Raw genomic sequence first — 15,444 nt, forward strand, 5'->3', positions numbered from 1 at the left:
CTAGGTTCTCCTCATGCAGGATTAGGTCGGCAGACAGGAGGCATGCTGAAGGTCTCCTGAAAGACAGAACTGGAAAGGCACTGATGAATCAGTGAAGAATACCAGGTATAATTGTGCTAAAGGGCACGGGGTGCTTGGAGACACTGAGGTGCTTGGGGACACTGAGGTGCTTGGGGACACTGAGGTGCTTGGAGACACTGAGGTGCTTGGAGACACTGAGGTGCTTGGAGACACTGAGGTGCTTGGAGACACTGAGGTGCTTGGAGACACTGAGGTGCGTGGAGGCACTGAGGTGCGTGGAGGCACTGAGGTGCGTGGAGGCACTGAGGTGCGTAGAGACACTGGGGTGCGTAGGGGTGCTGAGGCACGGAGGTGCTGGAAGCACGGAGATGCTGTGGCACGGAGGTACTGAGGCACGGAGATGCTGTGGCACGGAGGTGCTGGAAGCACGGAGGTGCTGGAAGCACGGAGGTACTGAGGCACGGAGATGCTGAGGCACTGAGGTGCTGAGGCACGGAGATGCTGAGTCACGGAGATGCTGAGTCACGGAGGTGCTGAGGTGCTGGAAGCACGGAGGTACTGAGGCACGGAGGTACTGAGGCACGGAGGTACTGTGGCACGGAGGTGCTGTGGCACGGAGGTGCTGGAAGCACGGAGGTACTGAGGCACTGAGGCACGGAGATGCTGATGCACTGAGGTGCTGAGGCACGGAGATGCTGAGGCACGGAGATACTGAGGTGCTGGAAGCACGGAGGTACTGAGGCACGGAGATGCTGAGGCACTGAGGTGCTGAGGCACGAAGATACTGAGGTGCTGGAAGCACGGAGGTGCTGAGGCACGGAGATGCTGAGGCACGGAGATGCTGGAAGCACGGAGATGCTGAGGCACGAGGTACTGAGCCCTGGAGATCCCAACTACAACAGTAGTAAAACTGAAACACGACAGCTGTGGTTTTCAGTGGAGAACACGGAATTCAGTACTGTGCCTTTAAGACGAAACATTGCAGCTGTACCTTTACATTGAGACTCAGGGAAATGGTGAAATCAAATGGCAACACACAAATAAACCAAACGGTAACAAGGGAACAGAGTTTCCACAGGAACTTAGGTACAAAGGTTACCTTTAGGGAGCTCAGCTTAAGACCCACACAAGGCTGTATGTGACACAAGGAACTGGCCCAGATTCCAACTCAGCCTCCTGATTTATACTTCCTGGTCCTTGATGATTGGTGGGCAGGATTAGGTGATGTCACTGTCATGTGACTACTCTAGCCAAGGCTGTGATGTAGAATGAGGCCTAGCAGGCCAAGAGAACACTGAAGCCTGGACTTCTGCAAAACACAGGATGCTTGCTTTTAGATTACTGAATTCAGCCTCACACAGGAGATCACCACAGGTGGAGCTAATTAACTATTACCTCTCAGGCAGAGAACTCAGGAAAACTGACAAGCTGTTTAACTCCGTGAGTGAAAAGACACAGGATCCAGGACAGATGGCAGGGGTAAGTCACCAAATATAAAACCTACAGTCAGGATTGTGACAGTATCCCCCTCTTCAAGGGTGGACTCCGGACACCCATCTTGAATCTTAGAGGAACTTGAGAAATTCATACAGAAGAATTTAGGACCTTCGTTGATGCAGATTCCAAAGGTTTAGGACTAAATTCTTTAACTACAGCGTTACTGAAAGTCTGTAAGTCATGGAACACAGGATCATTACTCTCAAAGAGCATGTTGGCCCACTCCAAAGCTCTTCCTCTGAATGCCAGGAACAGATATCGAGTAACGTTGGAAAGAGTTACTGCACCTGAAGGATCAGACTCCATCCGAGAGAGAAATTGTTCAACCAGAGCGGCATATTGCAATAAATCTCCATCAAAGTAAATAGGTGGAAAACCATCAGACGAAAGCTTAGAGGATGAAACTGAAGAAAGCTTTGGCTGGACGAGTAGGACTGGATTGGATCCAAGGATACTTGAATTGGCTGGAGCCAAAGGAGACGGACCAGGCTGGTCCTGGAGTATTGCTGGACCGGCTGGAACCGGAACGGACTGGCCAAGCTGGGCCTGGAGTATTGCTGGACCGGCTGGAACCGGGACGGACTGACCAGGCGGAGCCTGGAGTATTGATGGACCGGCTGGAACCGGGACGGACTGACCAGGCGGAGCCTGGAGTATTGCTGGACCGGCTGGAACCGGGACGGACTGACCAGGCGGAGCCTGGAGTATTGCTGGACCGGCTGGAACCGGGACGGACTGACCAGGCAGGGCCTGGAGTATTGCTGGACCGGCTGGAACCGGGACGGGCTGAGCCCTTTCTTCACAGGGCTGGGCTGAGGCAAGAGCCCCCACTTCACGGGGCTGGGCTGAGGCAAGAGCCCCCTCTTCACGGGGCTGGGCTGAGGCAAGAGCCCCCTCTTCACGGGGCTGGGCTGAGGCAAGAGCCCCCTCTTCACGGGGCTGGGCTGAGGCAAGAGCCCCCTCTTCACGGGGCTGGGCTGAGGCAAGAGCCCCCTCTTCACGGGGCTGGGCAGCACTCTGTAGAATCTCTGGCTGGGCAGCACTCTGTAGAATCTCTGGCTGGGCAGCACTCTGTAGAATCTCTGGCTGGGCAGCACTCTGTAGAATCTCTGGCTGGGCAGCACTCTGTAGAATCTCTGGCTGGGCAGCACTCTGTAGAATCTCTGGCTGGGCAGCACTCTGTAGACTCTCTGGCTGGGCAGCACTCTGTAGACTCTCTGGCTGGGCAGCACTCTGTAGACTCTCTGGCTGGGCAGCACTCTGAAGACTCACTGGGGCTGGACGCTCTGAAGACGCCCCTCCTGGGGCTGGACGCTCTGAAGACGCCCCTCCTGGGGCTGTGGACACGGACTCCTCTGTGCCTGTAAATGGCTTGAACATTCTTCTCTGGACACCCAACTTGGGATAAGGTCTTTTAACCACCGGACCCCAGTCATAAATTTGAGTCTCTCTCAGAAGAGTAGCCTTCTTGATACCCCCGTCAGCAGCAGAAGAATCGGATACTGTGGATGACTTGTAGACATGAGCACTATGATACTGAGATTTGTCACTATTACCTGGCTTGCGAAGAATGCAGTCTTTAATAAAATGACCAGAATTTCCACAGTAAAGACAGAGATGTAGCTCCTTACGCCGCTGACGTTCAGCTTCAGAGAGCTTGGGCCGTGGATAGCTCTGATGAAAAACTTTCCCTTGCGCAGAGGAAGAGACTCTATTAACTGGATGGGACAAAACAGGATCAACAACGTTGGTAGTATTCCTGAGGAGATCAGGCATCACAGAGAGAATACTAGACAAAAGTTCTTGTAACTGTAGTAACATCTGGTAGAAAATCTGCAGTTGGTCAGGAGTCTTAGAGCAGAAGGTCATAGAATCTCTGGAGGACGAATTCCGCTGCAGACACTGTGCCAATCGATGCTGAGTCGACTCCAGACCTTCCAAGCGTCCTGCAATATTGCTTAGGAGGTCATGCGTCAGACTAACACTTTCGGCCGGGTCCATGTGGCCAGTTCCTACTGTCATGACTGAGGTTTTTGTGAACCCGGTGTAGTGAAGTCTGTGCGGGCGACTGGAGGATTATGTGAATACTACCACTGACCTGGTTTGGAAATGCCGTGGACTCTGGGTTTCCTCCGGAGACTGGGAAGAGGAACCGCAGCAGAGATGGCCGAATCTAGGTTCTCCTCATGCAGGATTAGGTCGGCAGACAGGAGGCATGCTGAAGGTCTCCTGAAAGACAGAACTGGAAAGGCACTGATGAATCAGTGAAGAATACCAGGTATAATTGTGCTAAAGGGCACGGGGTGCTTGGAGACACTGAGGTGCTTGGGGACACTGAGGTGCTTGGGGACACTGAGGTGCTTGGAGACACTGAGGTGCTTGGAGACACTGAGGTGCTTGGAGACACTGAGGTGCTTGGAGACACTGAGGTGCTTGGAGACACTGAGGTGCGTGGAGGCACTGAGGTGCGTGGAGGCACTGAGGTGCGTAGAGACACTGGGGTGCGTAGGGGTGCTGAGGCACGGAGGTGCTGGAAGCACGGAGATGCTGTGGCACGGAGGTACTGAGGCACGGAGATGCTGTGGCACGGAGGTGCTGGAAGCACGGAGGTGCTGGAAGCACGGAGGTACTGAGGCACGGAGATGCTGAGGCACTGAGGTGCTGAGGCACGGAGATGCTGAGTCACGGAGATGCTGAGTCACGGAGGTGCTGAGGTGCTGGAAGCACGGAGGTACTGAGGCACGGAGGTACTGAGGCACGGAGGTACTGTGGCACGGAGGTGCTGTGGCACGGAGGTGCTGGAAGCACGGAGGTACTGAGGCACTGAGGCACGGAGATGCTGATGCACTGAGGTGCTGAGGCACGGAGATGCTGAGGCACGGAGATACTGAGGTGCTGGAAGCACGGAGGTACTGAGGCACGGAGATGCTGAGGCACTGAGGTGCTGAGGCACGGAGATACTGAGGTGCTGGAAGCACGGAGGTGCTGAGGCACGGAGATGCTGAGGCACGGAGATGCTGGAAGCACGGAGATGCTGAGGCATGAGGTACTGAGCCCTGGAGATCCCAACTACAACAGTAGTAAAACTGAAACACGACAGCTGTGGTTTTCAGTGGAGAACACGGAATTCAGTACTGTGCCTTTAAGACGAAACATTGCAGCTGTACCTTTACATTGAGACTCAGGGAAATGGTGAAATCAAATGGCAACACACAAATAAACCAAACGGTAACAAGGGAACAGAGTTTCCACAGGAACTTAGGTACAAAGGTTACCTTTAGGGAGCTCAGCTTAAGACCCACACAAGGCTGTATGTGACACAAGGAACTGGCCCAGATTCCAACTCAGCCTCCTGATTTATACTTCCTGGTCCTTGATGATTGGTGGGCAGGATTAGGTGATGTCACTGTCATGTGACTACTCTAGCCAAGGCTGTGATGTAGAATGAGGCCTAGCAGGCCAAGAGAACACTGAAGCCTGGACTTCTGCAAAACACAGGATGCTTGCTTTTAGATTACTGAATTCAGCCTCACACAGGAGATCACCACAGGTGGAGCTAATTAACTATTACCTCTCAGGCAGAGAACTCAGGAAAACTGACAAGCTGTTTAACTCCGTGAGTGAAAAGACACAGGATCCAGGACAGATGGCAGGGGTAAGTCACCAAATATAAAACCTACAGTCAGGATTGTGACATTATGTAAGAGAATTATTAAGAGTAATTAGTGAGAGTATTTAGACTATTTGTGACAGTAATTATAATTAGTGAGAGTATTTAAAGTAACAAGGGCAGATGTAATAAGCCTTGGAGAGAGATAAAGTGGATGGCGATAATCTACCAGCTCCTAATAAACCGCTGTTAAGAGTCAAATTACTTTCTAATAAATATTTAAAATGCCAGCTCTAATATATACTGCGGACGCCAGACGCATCTTATTACCATATACGATAAAAGTGCGCTATACGTCGCAAACACTATATCCCTTAAGAGAAAACAATACACGCACACATTTCTGAGTTCCAAAGCTCATTGATGTATATATTTGTTATTAAAAGGATATGTATAAAATATATCACATGTACAGTATATATATAGTTACATGGTTACAATTTACACAGGAAGCAGTTATTACAAACGAATTCATTACAGACACGGCCAGCATACAATTACCATCTCCCTCAATGCACTTTATTCACTAATCGCTCCATTTCCTCAATCTTTAGCTCTGCCTCAACACCAGCTAACAGCAGCAGAGTATCACCAAAACACCACCTCGCTCAGCACCCAGGGAAAAACAGGAAGCCTTGTCTGGGATCAACAAATACACTGTGTATATTGGGGGAGTATAGGTCTTCTGTTATTGGTCCAGGGGAGGGAACTTTTTCATTCATGATGAGTCATTGGTCAGTTGATATGCAAGCAACGTCCAGCCTTGATGGTGTAATTACAGGAGATAGCCACTGGTTCCTTTCTGCAAGCATGCTTTCTTTTGTTCTCAGTTGAATTGTGGCTTCATATTCATACATTCAATCATAACTAATTGTTGCAATGAGCTACAACTTAACCACAGGCATCAAATTGACACACACATTCTCCTGATCAGTTTGACACCATGCATGACATGTTTATCTTGCTCTGCTCAAACAATACACATACATGACATTATACTCCATTATATAATTTAAAACCTTATGATGTCTGGTGCTTGACATGCTTAATTCATGTGTTGTATGAAATATGTGTTGAATATATCTTTGTGGCATGTCTGTGTAAATGCGTATGTTACCATATATTGCTGTGCACGCTGTGCGTATTCGCAAGCATAGCGACTCATCAGTGTGGAGTTTGGATGTTCTCTCTATGTAATATTTTTGACTTCGACACTGTATAGAGAGATAAAGTGGAGAGAGATAAAGTACCAGCCAATCAGCTCCTAACTGCCATGTTACGAGCTGTATTTGAATAGGAATCATTAATTGCATTCACGCCTATTAGCTGGCACCGTTTACGCAGCGTTCATATAGTTCCCTATTGTTTAGTTTATCTCCTGTTTAAGCAAAAAAACCCCCACCTATTTCCACCCCCCTGCAGCCACCATACAACCGCCGTTCCCGGCCGTGTTATGATCGCAGCGCGGATTGTGGTCATCTTTAGGTTGCATGCGTCCCCTAGGCAGGCCATATAGCAAGCATTATCCCATGCCGTGGTAATCCTGCGTCCATAGTTTTAGTGCTCTCCGCTTATAACAATTGCAAACATTTCCCCCGGAATATCGCTGCTGTCAGCTGCGTCCTCTATTTGTACCAGTAATGCCCTGAGATTCGGGATTAGTGCTGGAATCATAGTTCCCGGGCAGACATCTGTTCACAGCGAGAGCACACAGCAGCAGAAGCTGACCTTCATTCTTGCTCTTTCCTCGCCCTCCTGCCTGGTGCACCGTACAGATGCTCTGCGGGTATTCAGTGAAAGTACAGCGGGTCGTTGGAAGTACCCTCTCCTACGTGTGCGAAGACTGCGCGCAGAGCCAGAAGATGACTTGCTGGTGCAGGTACTCCCGTGGCTGGTGGTTACGTGGCATTTCAGGTTACCCTAGCAACCGTGGCTCCTGTGGGGGGAATCAGTGAGGTAAATTTACTAAGATGGGAGTTCTATTTAAGATGGGATGTTGCATAGCAACCAATCAGATTCCAGGTATTATCTTCTAGAAGGTGCTAGATAAATGAGAAGTAAAATCTGATTGGTTGCTATGGGCAACATCCCATCTTAAATAGAACTCCCATCTTAGTAAATGTACCCCTGTGTGTGATTTATATTATGCGCTCTTGGCAGTGCTCCTGCCTGTGGCTTTATATTGCTGCCTGGTTTGGCTGGCTGGAAATTGTTTGACATTTGATAGAAGGTAACCTCCAAGTACAGGCAGCGGTGTTAGAAAGATGGGGGTGGGCAGGTTCCTGTACAAAGAGTATCTGCTGGAACGGAGCTGTGTGAATAACTGCATCATTTTTTTTTAGAAGTTTTAAATACATAGGGGGGAGATTTATCAAATCTTGGAGACGGATAAAGTGGAGAAGTTGGCCATGGCAACCAATCAGTTCCTAACTGTCATTTTCACGGCTGTGCTAGAACCTGTGTCGCTCTCCAAGGTTTGATAAACCTCCCCCACGATGTCCATCCTTCTTTTCCTCCTGATTTGAGTTGGGTTATTGATCTCAATATATACGGCATTTGGATCCTATACTGAAGTGTCCCCTGTATCAGTATATTAGTGTGTGTGGGGTGTCTGTAGCTGCGTGCTTTAAATGAAACCACGTGCTATGGTAATTTGTAGATCTGCGGAGACAGCTGGCCTATGAACAGATGCAAATACTCCTATTGTTATATCAAATCCTATTTCCTCCTCATCTAAACGACGTGGAGTCTGTGCACGGTACACACCTATCGGTTTCTACACACAGGAGCCGAATTTGTTAAAGGGCAGAAAAAATGCGGCAAACCCCGCAGCCGATTTATCAAGTCACGGCAATACTTGTTCTGCCGCAGTATCTGTTGTGTTGTCTGGGGTGTGGTCATGCCACTGGGGGCGTTTCTGCACCCTCTATGATCTGATCACTCCCCCCAACGTGCGACAGCCACCCTCATCCCTGACTTGGGTGATAAATAATTGGGGTCAGGGTTCCACCCCTTTGTGGGGGTTGGCTTGGGGAAATGGGTTCTCATGGTAGACGTACAGATGTATAGGGATAGCAAATGCGTTGCTCTTTTCTCTGCACAAATAAGCAGGTTATAGATCTTTTATTGGGTTCTATTTGTCTAACATAAGACCACAAGGAGATACAGCAGTGTTATGTAATAATGGGGGACATGTACTAAGAAGTGATAAGAGCGGAGAAGTGAGCCACTAGAGAAGTTGCCCCATCAACCAATCAGCAGCTCTGTATAATGTTATAGTATGTAAATTATAGATGTTACTTCAGTGCTGATTGGTTGTCATGGGCAACTTCTCCACTGGCTCACTTCTCCACTCTTATCACTGCTTAGTAAATGTCCCCCAATGTCACTGTGTGAATGTAGAAGTAGCAGAGATTCATGTGTAAGCAGCAGAGACGGCTCTGGCACCAGTCCGGGAGGGGTCGTACTGCGGGATCTGGCTTCCTACGTCACCCGTTACATCTCTCCCTCGCTGGCTCTGACTTCAACAGTAATGTATTGCTGACCCAATTACTGCCTCTTCCAGTTCCTCGCTGGTAACAGCTGTGCCGCTGGGATGCTCCGGATGTATTCCTGTTACCTGGCTGTGTTCTGCTGCAGCATAGTGTGCAAATGTACATTCATATACCAGGGAGGACTCTGTCACTCATCCTTCCTGACCACTTTCACCTTTCATCCCTGTAATCATTCCATTCTATCCAATACATCTACATTCTCTCTGTCCAGTCACAGTCTCAGCATCTCTACCTGCTTCTCTACAGCCTCCGTCACTATCTAATATATCTGTCACTACCCAGCCTCCGTCACTATCTAATATATCTGTCATACCCAGCCTCCGTCACTATCTAATATATCTGTCATACCCAGCCTCCATCACTATCTAATATATCTGTCATACCCAGCCTCCGTCACTATCTAATATATCTGTCACTCCCAGCCTCCGTCACTATCTAATATATCTGTCACTTCCAGCCTCCGTCACTATCTAATATTTCTCTATCGTCCTAAGTGGATGCTGGGGTTCCTGAAAGGACCATGGGGAATAGCGGCTCCGCAGGAGACAGGGCACAAAAGTAAAGCTTTTACAGGTCAGGTGGTGTGTACTGGCTCCTCCCCCCATGACCCTCCTCCAGACTCCAGTTAGATTTTTGTGCCCGGCCGAGAAGGGTGCAATTCTAGGTGGCTCTCATAAAGAGCTGCTTAGAGAGTTTAGCTTAGGTTTTTTATTTTACAGTGATTCCTGCTGGCAACAGGATCACTGCAACGAGGGACAGAGGGGAGAAGAAGTGAACTCACCTGCGTGCAGGATGGATTGGCTTCTTGGCTACTGGACATGAAGCTCCAGAGGGACGATCACAGGTACAGCCTGGATGGTCACCGGAGCCACGCCGCCGGCCCCCTCACAGATGCTGAAGCAAGAAGAGGTCCAGAATCGGCGGCTGAAGACTCCTGCAGTCTTCTTAAGGTAGCGCACAGCACTGCAGCTGTGCGCCATTTTCCTCTCAGCACACTTCACACGGCAGTCACTGAGGGTGCAGGGCGCTGGGGGGGGGCGCCCTGGGAGGCAAATGAAAACCTTTAAAAAGGCTAAAAATACCTCACATATAGCCCCAGAGGCTATATGGAGATATTTACCCCTGCCTAAATGTACTAAATAGCGGGAGACGAGCCCGCCGAAAAAGGGGCGGGGCCTATCTCCTCAGCACACGGCGCCATTTTCTGTCACAGCTCCGCTGGTCAGGAAGGCTCCCAGGTCTCTCCCCTGCACTGCACTACAGAAACAGGGTATAACAGAGAGGGGGGGCAAAATAAATGGCAATATATTAATATAAAAGCAGCTATAAGGGAGCACTTAATCATAAGGCTATCCCTGTCATATATAGCGCTTTTTGGTGTGTGCTGGCAGACTCTCCCTCTGTCTCCCCAAAGGGCTAGTGGGTCCTGTCTTCGTATAGAGCATTCCCTGTGTGTCTGCTGTGTGTCGGTACGTGTGTGTCGACATGTATGAGGACGTTATTGGTGTGGAGGCGGAGCAATTGCCAAATATGAGGATGTCACCTCCTAGGGGGTCGACACCAGAATGGATGCCTTTATTTGTGGAATTACGGGATAGCGTCAACTCGCTTAAGCAGTCGTTTGCCGACATGAGGCGGCCGGACACTCAATTAGTGCCTGTCCAGGCGCCTCAAATACCGTCAGGGGCTGTAAAACGCCCCTTGCCTCAGTCGGTCGACACAGACCCAGACACAGGCACTGATTCCGGTGGTGAAGGTGACGAATCAACCGTATTGTCCAGTAGGGCCACACGTTATATGATTTTGGCAATAAAGGAGATGTTACATTTAGCTGATACTACAGGTACCACTAAACAGGGTATTATGTGGGGTGTGAAAAAACTACCAGTAGTTTTTACCGAATCAGAAGAATTAAATGACGTGTGTGATGAAGCGTGGGGTGCCCAGATAAAAAACTGCTAATTTCAAAGAAGTTATTGGCTTTATACCCTTTCCCGCCAGAGGTTAGGGAGCGCTGGGAAACACCTCCTAGGGTGGACAAAGCGCTAACACGCTTATCAAAACAAGTGGCGTTACCCTCTCCTGAGACGGCCGCACTTAAAGATCCATCAGATAGGAGGATGGAAAATATCCAAAAAGGTATATACACACATGCAGGTGTTATACTACGACCAGCTATTGCGACTGCCTGGATGTGCAGTGCTGGGGTAGTTTGGTCAGAGTCCCTGATCGAAAATATTGATACCCTGGACAGGGACAATATTTTACTGTCGTTAGAACAAATAAAGGATGCATTTCTTTATATGCGTGATGCACAGAGAGATATCTGCACACTGGCATCACGGGTAAGTGCTATGTCCATTTCGGCCAGAAGAGCTTTATGGACACGACAGTGGACAGGCGATGCGTAGAGGAGTTATTTGGGGTCGGTCTATCGGATTTGGTGGCCACGGCTACGGCCGGGAAATCCACCTTTCTACCTCAAGTCACTCCCCAACAGAAAAAGGGCACCGACCTTTCAACCGCAGCCCTTTCGTTCCTTTAAAAATAAGAGAGCAAAGGGCTATTCATATCTGCCACGAGGCAGAGGACGAGGGAAGAGACAGCAACAGGCAGCTCCTTCCCAGGAACAGAAGCCCTCCCCGGCTTCTACAAAAGCCTCAGCATGACGCTGGGGCTTCGCAAGCGGACTCGGGGGCGGTAGGCGGTCGTCTCAAGAATTACAGCGCGCAGTGGGCTCACTCGCAGGTAAATCCCTGGATCCTGCAGATAATATCTCAGGGGTACAGGTTGAAATTAGAGACAGAGCCACCTCGCCGTTTCCTGAAGTCTGCTTTACCAACGTCCCCCTCAGAAAGGGAGACGGTTTTGGAAGCCATTCACAAGCTGTATTCTCAGCAGGTGATAGTCAAGGTACCTCTTCTACAACAAGGGAAGGGGTATTATTCCACTCTTTTTGTGGTACCGAAGCCGGATGGCTCGGTAAGGCCTATTCTAAATCTGAAGTCCTTGAACCTGTACATAAAGAAGTTCAAGTTCAAGATGGAGTCACTCAGAGCAGTGATAGCGAACCTGGAAGAAGGGGACTTTATGGTATCCTTGGACATCAAGGATGCGTATCTCCACGTTCCAATTACCCCTCACACCAGGGGTACCTCAGGTTCGTTGTACAAAACTGTCACTATCAGTTTCAGACGCTGCCGTTTGGTTTGTCCAAGGCATCTCGGGTCTTTACAAAGGTAATGGCCGAGATAATATTTCTTCTTCGAAGAAAAGGCGTATTAATTATCCCATACTTGGACGATCTCCTAATAAGGGCAAGGTCCAGAGAACAGCTAGAGATGGGTTTAGCACTATCTCAAGAGGTGCTAAAGCAGCACGGAGGGATTCTGAAGATTCCAAAATCCCAATTAATGCCGACAACTCGTCTGCTGTTCCTGGGGATGATTCTGGACACAGTTCAGAAAAAGGTTTTTCTTCCCGAAGAAAAAGCCAAGGAGTTATCTGACCTGGTCAGGAACCTCCTAAAACCAGGAAAGGTGTCTGTACATCAATGCACAAGAGTCCTGGGAAAAAATGGTAGCTTCTTACGAAGCAATCCCTTTCGGCAGATTCCATGCAAAGGGATCTGTTGGACAAATGGTCAGGGTCGCATCTTCAGATGCACCTGCGGATAACCCTGTCGCCGAGGACAAGGGTATCCCTTCTGTGGTGGTTGCAGGAGGCTCATCTATTGGAGGGCCGCAGATTCGGCATGCAGGATTGGATCCTGGTGACCACGGATGCCAGCCTGAGAGGCTGGGGAGCAGTCACACAGGGAAGAAATTTCCAGGGAGTGTGGTCGAGCCTGAAAAAGTCTCTTCACATAAGCATTCTGGAACTAAGAGCAATCTACAATGCTCTAAGCCAGGCGAAACCTCTGCTTCAAGGAAGACCGGTGTTGATCCAGTCGGACAACATCACGGCAGTCGCCCATGTAAACAGACAGGGCGGCACAAGAAGCAGGAGGGCAATGGCAGAAGCTGCCAGGATCCTTCGCTGGGCGGAGAATCACGTGATAGCACTGTCAGCAGTATTCATCCCGGGCGTGGACAACTGGGAAGCAGACTTCCTCAGCAGACACGACCTTCACCCGGGAGAGTGGGGACTTCATCCAGAAGTTTTCCACATGCTATTAAACCGTTGGGTAAAACCAATGGTGGACATGATGGCGTCTCGCCTCAACAAAACACTGGACAGGTATTGCGCCAGGTCAAGAGATCCGCAGGCAATAGCTGTGGACGCGCTGGTAACACATTGGGTGTACCAGTCGGTATATGTGTTTCCTCCTCTGCCTCTCATACCAAAGGTATTGAGGATTATACGGCAAAGAGGAGTAAGACTAGTGGCTCCGGATTGGCCAAGAAGGACTTGGTACCCGGAGCTTCAAGAGATGGTCACGGACGATCCGTGGCCTCTACTTCTGAGAAGGGACCTGCTTCAGCAGGGTCCTTGTCTTTTTCAAGACTTACCGCGGCTGCGTTTGACGGCATGGCGTTTGAATGCCAGATCCTAAAAGGAAAAGGCATTCCAGAAGAAGTCATTCCTACCTTGATAAAGGCAAGGAAGGAAGTCACCGCGAAGCATTATCGCCGTATTTGGCGAAAATATGTTGCGTGGTGCGAGCAGCGGAGTGCTCCGATGGAGGAATTTCAACTGGGTCGTTTTCCTACATTTCCTGCAATCAGGATTGTCTATGGGTCTCAAATTGGGATCTATTAAGGTTTCAAATTTCGGCCCTATCAATATTCTTCCAAAAAGAATTGGCCTCAGTCCCTGAGGTCCAGATTTTTATCAAAGGAGTACTGCATATACAGCCTCCTGTGGTGCCTAAGGTGGCACCGTGGGATCTAAATGTAGTTTTAGATTTCCTCAAATCCAGTTGGTTTGAACCACTAAAGAATGTGGATTTGAAATATCTCACATGGAAAGTGACTATGTTACTGGCCCTGGCTTCGGCCGGGAGAGTATCTGAACTGGCGGCTTTGTCTTATAAAAGCCCTTATTTAATTTTCCATTCGACATAGGGCAGAGCTGCGGACGCGTCCGCATTTTCTCCCTAAGGTGGTATCAGCGTTTCACCTGAACCAGCCTATTGTAGTGCCTGCGGCTACAGACGACTTGAAGGACTCCAAGTTGTTGGACGTTGTCAGAGCCTTAAAAATATACATTTAAAGGACGGCTGGAGTCAGAAAATCTGACTCGCTGTTTATACTGTATGCACCCAACAAGTTGGGTGCACCTGCTTCTAAGCAGTCGATTGCTCGTTGGATTTGTAACAAAATTCAACTTGTACATTCTGTGGCAGGCCTGCCACAGCCTAAATCTGTTAAGGCCCATTCCGCAAGGAAGGTGGGCTCATCTTGGGCGGCTGCCCGAGGGGTCTCGGCATTACAACTCTGCCGAGCAGCTACGTGGTCAGGGGAGAACACGTTTGTAAATTTTTACAAATTTGATACCCTGGCAAAGGAGGACCTGGAGTTCTCTCATTCGGTGCTGCAGAGTCATCCGCACTCTCCCGCCCGTTTGGGAGCTTTGGTATAATCCCCATGGTCCTTTCAGGAACCCCAGCATCCACTTAGGACGATAGAGAAAATAAGAATTTACTTACCGATAATTCTATTTCTCGGAGTCCGTAGTGGATGCTGGGCGCCCATCCCAAGTGCGGATTATCTGCAATACTTGTACATAGTTATTGTTAACTAATTCGGGTTATTGTTTAGGAAGCCATCTTTCAGAGGCTCCTCTGTTATCATACTGTTAACTGGGTTTAGATCACAAGTTGTACGGTGTGATTGGTGTGGCTGGTATGAGTCTTACCCGGGATTCAAAATCCTCCCTTATTGTGTACGCTCGTCCGGGCACAGTACCTAACTGGAGTCTGGAGGAGGGTCATGGGGGGAGGAGCCAGTACACACCACCTGACCTGTAAAAGCTTTACTTTTGTGCCCTGTCTCCTGCGGAGCCGCTATTCCCCATGGTCCTTTCAGGAACCCCAGCATCCACTACGGACTCCGAGAAATAGAATTATCGGTAAGTAAATTCTTATTATCTGTCACTACCCAGCCTCCGTCACTATCTAATATATCTGTCATACCCAGCCTCCATCACTATCTAATATATCTGTCATACCCAGCCTCCGTCACTATCTAATATATCTGTCACTACCCAGCCTCCGTCACTATCTAATATATCTGTCACTACCAGCCTCCGTCACTATCTAATATATCTGTCACTACCCAGCCTCCGTCACTATCTAATATATCTGTCATACCCAGCCTCCATCACTATCTAATATATCTGTCATACCCAGCCTCCGTCACTATCTAATATATCTGTCATACCCAGCCTCCGTCACTATCTAATATATCTGTCGCTACCAGCCTCCGTCACTATCTAATATATCTGTCACTACCAGCCTCCGTCCCTATCTAATATATCTGTCATACCCAGCCTCCGTCACTATCTAATATATCTGTCACTCCCAGCCTCTGTCACTATCTAATATATCTGTCACTCCCAGCCTCCGTCACTATCTAATATATCTGTCATACCCAGCTTCCATCACTATCTAATATATCTGTCATACCCAGCCTCCGTCACTATCTAATATATCTGTCATACCCAGCCTCCGTCACTATCTAATATATCTGTCACTACCCA

The 15,444-nt window shown here is 49.1% G+C and overlaps 1 protein-coding gene across 4 annotated transcripts in view; it reads left to right on the plus strand.

The window, feature by feature from the left end:
• The window catches only part of EFR3B (EFR3 homolog B), a 305,942-nt gene that overhangs the window by 125,387 nt on the left and 165,111 nt on the right, over positions 1 to 15,444 (plus strand). The window lies entirely within an intron of this gene.

The sequence above is a fragment of the Pseudophryne corroboree genome, chromosome 4 (genome assembly GCF_028390025.1).
Source record: "Pseudophryne corroboree isolate aPseCor3 chromosome 4, aPseCor3.hap2, whole genome shotgun sequence".
Classification (NCBI taxonomy): domain Eukaryota; kingdom Metazoa; phylum Chordata; class Amphibia; order Anura; family Myobatrachidae; genus Pseudophryne; species Pseudophryne corroboree.